The following is a 9010-nucleotide window of genomic DNA, read 5'->3' as shown; positions in this document are numbered from 1 at the left end:
AACGGATCACATTCATAATCTTTCCTCCTTGACTGATTTGATCTGACGTGTTTGTAAAATTTACCATGAAGCAATGTTCTGCTTTTTATTCTTTGTCTATTTCCATCTGTATTTTTTATCTCTGGCCTTTTATTGTCAGCTCGTCTATCTGTTTGTTTATATTTCTTTCTTTAAATAGTGTAATAAAGTATTATTTTGCATAGTTTAAAAATAATATTTTTGTTAGAATGCCTCCTTACTGGGAAAGGACATAATTATGCTATAAGAAGTTTAACAGAGCAAGGAGTTTACTTATGTTTAGGTTAAAAAGTTAGCGTTATAGCTATAAGTTAGTATTTAGCTCAATCAGTTATGAATACCATATTCTTTAGGATCAGCTTAAAATGAGCGCTTTGCTCTTTTGATGATTTGAAGCACTTTTCTGTAGTTGACAGCAGTACGAATTTACCTTTAAAATCTTAAAACCTAGTTTTGTTACCAACATTTTGTGCAGACATTACCCTTTGGGGCAGATCATTAGCTTTTTATTGTATTTTGTGTAAGTTTGTTGTGATCATAGATATCGATATCTATTTTTAACAGGACTCAAAAAAAGATTAAGTTTTCGTAGGTAATACTAGTCGAGGTAATTGAAGTCAGTTTTTTTTTCGTTTGGCAGTAAAAATACAATTTAAGAATATAATAATACAGTCAGAACGCGGTACGAATGATGCTCTACTTAACAAAAATCGCAAGTGCCGGTTTTTTATCCGACTTCAAAAATAAAAGGAAGTTCTCAATTCGACTGTGTTTTTACGAGTGTTACCTCATAACTTTTTACTGGGGTTACCGATTTATATGATATTTTTTTTTATTCGATAGCCGGTGTTTGTCAAATAGTACCATTTAAATTTAATCGAGATCTAAAGAAAGTCTTTGAGTTATTTGAGAACAAATACAATTAAGAACAATTAAATTATGTTTGGCTCTAAAAGTACAGACGTATTAAATGCGGCACAGCTTTAAAATATAAATACTTAATTATTTTTTATTTCGTACCTAGCTGCACTTGATAATTTTTTAACGGTTACTGGTAAAGTTTATCTTACACATAAACTGATATGTTTATCGGGAGGCAGAGTATAATTTAAAAAACGTTGTTGACTGTAAGGACAGACAGTATACACGAATATAGAGTTGACAAGACATTAAAAAGAGAAATATGCCGTAATTTTTTACCTTTTAGGTAACAAATAAAACATCCTTCGCCACACTGTATTCAGTGTGTAGAGCTCTTAAGTTGTAATATATTCAACATTTATATTTAATCGATAATCTGAAATCGATAGGCATGGCATTGACCTACATGCCATTTCATTTTGTGTTAATGTGTAAATATCTCCTTGCTTTTATTTTAACTTTCGGTTTTTTCCTTGCTTTTCCTTTTATGTATTTATCAAACATGTATGAAATAAGTATTTTTATATTATTCTGTTAATATCATATTATGACATCAATACAGCCTATACAGTCCACTGCTGGACATAGGCCTCCACAAGTTCACGCCAAAAATAACGTGAACTCATGTGTTTTGCCCATAGTCACCATGCTGGGCAGGTGGGTTGGTGACCGCAGGACTGACTTTGTCGCATCGAAAACGCTGCTGCCCGTCTTCGGCCTGTGTATTTCAAAGCCAGCAGATGGATGGAAGTGAACAATATTTTGACCTAAATGATTTTCAAAATAATTAAATCGACCAGCGTCATGTTTAAAAACTGTTTATATCTCATTACTTATTACTTGATAAAAAAAAATACTAAATGCTTTTAAAGATACAGTATCTTGTTTCATATATTACTATCGTAATTTCTTTTAATTACTTTTAACATTGAATTGGAAATTCTTAAATGAGACAAGATTTTTTTTGATTAATTATATTATGAAAATTAATTATATTATGAAATAATTATATCATGTTTGTATGTATGTATCTATGTATGTATGTATTGTGCTGTATATGTATGTGTATTTGTACTCGATAGTTGATATTGTTCTAGGTGACACTAATTGTCACTTCTCTCTGTACACTGCCCTACCGCTTTCACTACGCTGTATCCTATATGCCCAAAGGTTGTCTGGAAGAGATCGCTACTCTAGCGATAAGACCGCCTCTGTACACTGTTTTTTTATTTGTAATATGTTATTGTGTTGATTGTTGTTGTGTATAATAAAGAGTATCTATCTATCTATCTATCTAAATTATAATTATACTAGTGGTCGCCCGGAGGTCGAATTTCGACCATAATTAAATATTTAAATAAAACAAAAAAAAAAAAAAAATGAAAATAAAGAACATTAAAAAAAAATAATTTGATTTAGACTGACAATCAACAAAATGGTATAATACGCGTGTATGTAACAATACATGGTAGTGTGCGTAATGTTTTTTTTTATTGATTTAATGTATTTATATCCATTATTAAAAAAAAACAGCATTCTGCACACCTTCTCTGTATAAACTATAAGTGTAGAAATTTCATACTCCTCCGTCCGCGCAATTTTAGTAAAAAGGGTTACAAAGTTTTTGCTTCACGTATTAAATATATAGATAAGAAACGAAAGAATTTTTATAACAGTGATAGAATACTAACATATTTTCGAAATTACTTTGTTAACGTTTTGAAATTATATTTTCTAGTTCTGATAATGAGTTTTTAAAAGAGACAAATTGCCAAGATGGTCTTTTGAAGTTAGGCGTTGTATAAACATAAAATATAAAGGCATAGACAGTTCTAAATCCACAATGTTCCTTGACCCCATATCGGCGTGACGCGAAACTCAGTAGGTATTGGCAAGTATTCTTGTAATAATAAATCTTGTATGGTTCGGTTAAACGAGAATAAATTGCTTTCGAGAATATTCTGTAGCATAGTCAATGAGATTTTATGGTACCCTAGTAGAATAATTATTTAGAGCTTTATTTTTTCCTTGATCTCTTGCCGTACCGTGAAGTTATGAAAGACTTATCTTACTTTTTAATGGAAAAAAAATACAGCATATCAGCGAGATCTACCTGATCTTAAGTAACAATTTGTATTCAATAGTACACACACAGAGGAGCTACAAATGCATTGCTGGAAAACGAACAACCACACGAATGCAGTAAAACTTCTGTACAATATGCCTACACTTTCTTAAATATACGAAAAGTAACTGGCTATGCTGTGTGGTTAGGACATTAAAGAATAAAGCCACCCGCTCTCTTCCCGTGAGTGTCGTAAGAGGCGACTAAGGGATAACACAGTTCCACTACTACCTTGGGACTTAAAAAAGCCGACGGATGGCGGGATAACCATCCAATTGCTGGCTTTGAAATACATAGGCCGAGGAGGGATGCGACAAAGCCAGCACTACGGTCACAAACCCGCCTGCCCAGCGTGGTGACTATGAGCAAAACACATGAGTTCACGCCATTTTTGGCGTGAACTTGTGAAGGCCTATGTCCAGCAGTGGACTGATGATGATGATGAACTGGCTATGAGAGAAAGAGAAAAAGAAAATTTGTGCTCCCACCTCTCTCTCTCTCTCTCTTGTTCCTTTCGCCTCGCCATATCACACTTTTCATAACGCTCTCATCACGCATTTGCCAGTTTGTTCCCCAAGTTAAGTGTGCGTAAAGAAGTTTTACTTCAACTATTTATAATTTATATTATAACTATTAGTTACGGATAATTATGATAGTTTGTTTTATTTGATCTCCATTGTTGAAATTTGGGCATCGTAGAAGGTTCCCTGTCTTGTAACAGATGCTTGGCGGAATTTCATTATGTAGCCGTATACTTATTTTAATAGCTTAGTATACTGTTTTGGGCACATATTTGTTGATGCACTGCTATTTTTTTTATTTTATTTTTTTGTTTTATCTTCTCTTTTTTGTTTTTTTTAGGACAGTGTTATGTAGATATGTCTCAGTAGAAGTGTGTTTTAAATAATCGTATTTTTATTTCATTTCGTTTCAATAATTTTGAAAGAAATCAATAAAAATCTATAGTATAAAAATGAGTCGCTGAATGTGTTGCTAAGCGCAAAACTTGAGAACGGTTGGACCGATTTCGCTAATTCTTTTTTTAAAATATTCCTTGAAGTACGAGGATGGTTCTTACGGAGAGAAAAATTCTAAAAAAAAAATTTAAATTTCATGAAAAAGTCTAAAAACAACACTTTTCTATACTCCCATACAAAACATTTGTGATAATACTTAAAAGTCAATTTGAACTTTAATACCATACGATAAAGTTTGTGTTAGGCGATACGAAGTTCGCCGGGTCAGCTAGTGTTTTATAAAAATGTTTCTTCATATATTTGTTACATATTACATATGCCAGGACTCCTGAAATAAGAATGTAATCCAGTTCACCAATTACTGAGTACCTATGAAATTTTACAATAAATAAACGTTGATTTTATCGAAGTACAACTTTTATTGGGATATATTTAGATAAACAGAATAAATTAAATTAAAAAAATTGTTTTCCTTATTGAGTATTTTGATACGCTCATTTTTTTTTTATTGAAGACTATTTTATATCGTACGCTACTTACCATACCTATTTTCGTACATATTAACGCTCTAAAAATTTCTATTTCAATTGTATTCGATTTTTGCTTATCAGACAGTAAAAAGCTATTTGACTACCTAATTATTAACTATTTTAAATTAAAATGATTTTGTATATCTAATTTTGTAAATGTTAGTTTGCCTTATTGTATATTAAAGTGTAACAGACACAACATTAGCAGGTAATACGTAATTTTATGAATATAAGCATCATACATGTTTGCTGAGTCACTGTAACTATAATGACGAATAAACATTCATAGTACCCGGCACTGTTAATAATAACGTGCTATTGTGAAAGTACCTAAATTTCATTTAGTAAAATAAGAAATATTTATTCGTAATATTTTATGTTGGAATATTAAATTTTTGTTAATTTAATTATTAATAAGATTACTATTTAAAATCGCACCATCCAAAGTAACAATCCTCGGTGATGTTTCTGTAAACAACCGGAATAGACAGCTTTACGTCTGCTGATCTGGTAATGGGAAAACCCATATGAACAACCATCCAGATCCAGGAACAAATATTTTGGCAAATTTGCCAATATTTGGTAAGAACCCCCTCAAACTAACCTCACGAATTTTTAGAAATAGTAGTCTAAAATTAATAAAAAGTTTTTCCCATAAAATGTAAAGCTTAGATCACAGACTTATTTTATGTTATTTGCAATTTTCTCTAAATTTAGTGACCAAACCAATTTAGGATTTGGCTTTTCGTAGAAATGCATAAGAAACATACTTTTGCTAGTAAAAAAAAATCATAAGTCAAAATAATTTTTGGTGATTTTTACCCATTTTTAGTGGATTTTTTGAATCATCATTATCACCATTTCAGCCTATTGCAGTCCACTACTGGAATAGGCCTCCACAAGTTCACGCCAAAAATGGCGTAAACTCATGTGTATTGCACAACCACGCTGGGCAGGCGGGTTGGTGACCGCAAGGTTGGCTTTGTCGCACCGAAGACGCTGCTGCCCGTCTTCGGCCTGTGTATTTCAATGCCAGAAGTTGGATGGCTATCCCGCCATCGGTCGGCTTTTTAAGTTCCAAAGTGGTAGTGGAACTGTGTTATCCCTTAGTCGCCTCTTACGACACCCACGGGAAGTGAGGGTTGGCTATATTCTTTAATGCCGTAGCCACACAGGTTTTTTTGAAATTCATTCAAAATTAGGGGCTGTAGGGACCCCAAAGTCGGATACAGCACATCGAAATACATAATTATAGTTGGGTCTGGTCAAAGGTACAGAGACGGTCTGCGGCGACGTCGTGTCTCATGCGGAGTTCCACAGGGGTCAGTGCTGGGACCGCTCCTGTGGAACATCGGCTACGACTGGGTGCTTCGGGGCACGTTGCCCGCAAGTGTGCGGGTCTCGTGCTACGCCGACGACACCCTAGTCGTGGCTAAAGGAAGGGACCTCGCGGAAGTAATGCGGTTGGCCACGGCTGGCGCAACACTTGTGGTCGGCCGTATACGAGCCCTGGGGCTGGAAGTCGCCCTGACGAAGACCGAGGCCCTACTGTTCCATGGGCCTCGAGGGGGACCCCGTCCAGGTACGCGGGTGACTGTGGATGGGGTTTCGGTCCGGGTGGGGACCCAGATGAGGTACCTGGGTCTCACCCTGGACGGGAGGTGGGCTTTTGGGGCTCATTTTGCAAAGCTAGCCCCAAGAGTCGTGAAAGCCGCCGCCTCACTGGGAAGGCTGCTGCCGAACGTGGGTGGTCCAAGTGCCCATTGCCGTTGGCTGTACTCCGGGGTCATCCGGAGTATGGCCATGTACGGGGCACCCATCTGGGCGGACGCCCTCGGTCGCGCAAACAAAATCCAGCTGCGACGGCCGCAGCGGGTCATCGCGACGAGGGCGATACGCGGTTACCGGAGGGTGTCCTGGACGGCGGCGTACGTGCTGGCCGGCGATCCCCCCTGGGAACTGCAGGCGGAGATCCTCGCCGAAACATATCATTTTGTGGCGGCGAGGAGATCCCGGGGGGAGTCTCCTACGTGGGAGGAGCTCACACGCATGCAGAGGCTGGCACAGGACACCCTGTTGCGGCGGTGGACGGAGGACTTGGCTTCGCCAGTCCCCGGGCAGTGGACGGTGGACGCAGTGAAGCCGGTCCTCCGGAAGTGGGTGAGGCGGCGGTTCGGGCCGCTGACCTTCCGTCTGGTGCAGGTGCTTTCCGGACATGGGTGCTTCGGTAAGTACCTGCACCAAATCGCGAGACGGGAGGCGACTCCAGCCTGCCACGAGTGTGGAGCGCCAGAAGATACGGCGCTCCACACGCTGGAGGCGTGCGCCACTTGGGAACCGCAGCGGCGCACGCTTTCAGCGGTTCTCGGACGGGATCTCTCGCTGCCGAGTGTCGTAAAGGCCATGCTTGACAGCGAGAGACCGTGGCAGGCGGTGGTCTCCTTCTGCGAAGAGGTAATGACGCAGAAGGAGACCGCGGAGCGGGCCAGAGAGGAAGACGCCTCTGCTGGCCCACTCCGGCGCAGACGTACGGGGGCAAGGAGAAGGCGGTTTGCCCACCTCCTCCCCCCCTCGTAATAGTGGGGTCGGCGGCCGATAGTCGGGGGACTTCGGCCGGCCGGACGACACGACCCCATACGTCTGAGGGGTGGCCTTGTTGTGAGCGAGGCCACCCCACCATCATGCCGGGGCCCAGAAGCTTTGTCCGGGCCCACCGCTGAGGCGAGGTGGCGAATGCTAGCGCGACCCCTCTCGCCCCACCCAGGTGGATGACTGCTCACACGTGGTGGTTTTTAGTCAGTAGGAGTCTGACATAACCCTCTGGCGCCCCCGCGCTGGAGGGTATCCATGGTGGATTTTCCCCACGTAAAAAAAAAAAAAAAAAATGGTCAAAGGTACAGAGCGTTTTTTTTGGAGGCCTGTGTTGTCTAAGAAATTACTTTCACATTATTGGCTATTTGCATAACAATTCGTGGAGTGCTTGAAATCTTAACCATTATTAAACCTTCACAGGAAGGAACCGTGTTATATATATATAAAACAGTTTTTAATACAGTTTATATGCCTGTGTGGGCCTGTTTCACGGGTTGCTTGAACAATTTATCGCGCACATGAGTTAGTAATATAGGTTTTATCGGCAGGAAGTCAACCGGCTCTGAAGGCCTCTTTCATCTTCTACTGTTCAAATTAAAACAGGTCTAGCAATAGCTGGTTTATTATATTCGGTCGAATATGTTAATGAAATAAAAGTTTAACATTTTATAAGTCGCCTTGTCATATTTTTTTTTCATTATATGTGTAGATATTAAAGCCAAAAAACATTTATTCGCAAACCTATTTATAATTGTGTTAATTAATATAATTACGCAGTAGTTAAAATGACTTCCGGCACGCCTCTCATCGTACGATCAACGCACACAGACAGCAGGCAGCAACACATACATATACATTTATATAACATTTTGCTGTCTGATTTTGTTTACTTAACAAATTGAAGTAACTTAATATTTGAAGTTGCTAAGCATACACAATTTTATAATAAGCTATGTTTACAGTTCAGAATGTACTAGCGACCTCTATCCATCCATATTTTTTTACACGATAAGTAATCACCAAGATATCATATATCTACCAAAAACTTTTCCGAAACAGTAAGTATTACTTATATCATAAGATGTAACGTATTATTCCGATCGGTTCAGTAGTTTTCCCACTATAACCCAAAAAGCCTGCTGGCTTTGAAATACACAGGTCGAAGACGGGCAGCAGCGTCTTCGGTGCGACAAAGCCAGCTCTGCGGTCACCAACCCGCCTGCCCAGCGGGGTGACTATGGGCAAAACACATGAGTTCACGTTATTTTTGGCGTAAGCTTGTGGAGGCCTATGTCCAGCAGTGGACTGTATAGGCTGTAATGATGAACCTAAAAAGCCGACTCTCCTTTATTAGTATAGATGCACCATAATTTTGTTTTGTTTCCATTGCTATTATCTAGGTAAGACAAGTAACTTTAATGACATTTTTGCCACATGGACAGTTTTGACTACAAATTTTTAGATTAACATTAGCTTAAAACTATATTTATAAAATTATCTACTTAAAGTTCTCCAAACGTGAAACTCGTTTTTTGTGTGGAATTGTAAGAATTATATTCCGTATTTTTTATTTATGCGAATAAACTGTATTTAATTTTATAAAGTATAGTATGTTTTAAGTAATACGTAAAGTAAAACATACACATATAAAAAGTGTGTGATTGTTGCAAAACTACAATAGCAATGTTGTAAGCTGTTTGAGTCCCTATTTGAATTGTAAAAAATATTAAAATTATAATGAAAATAATAGAGTTCAATTAATCAATAAAATCATTTTTTTTTTGTAAAAAAAATACTTAATAATAAATAATAAATAATAAAAAATACTTAATAATAGAATTCATGAT

The sequence above is a fragment of the Melitaea cinxia genome, chromosome 6 (genome assembly GCF_905220565.1).
Source record: "Melitaea cinxia chromosome 6, ilMelCinx1.1, whole genome shotgun sequence".
NCBI lineage: Eukaryota > Metazoa > Arthropoda > Insecta > Lepidoptera > Nymphalidae > Melitaea > Melitaea cinxia.
Note: the sequence above shows the minus strand (reverse complement) of the source record.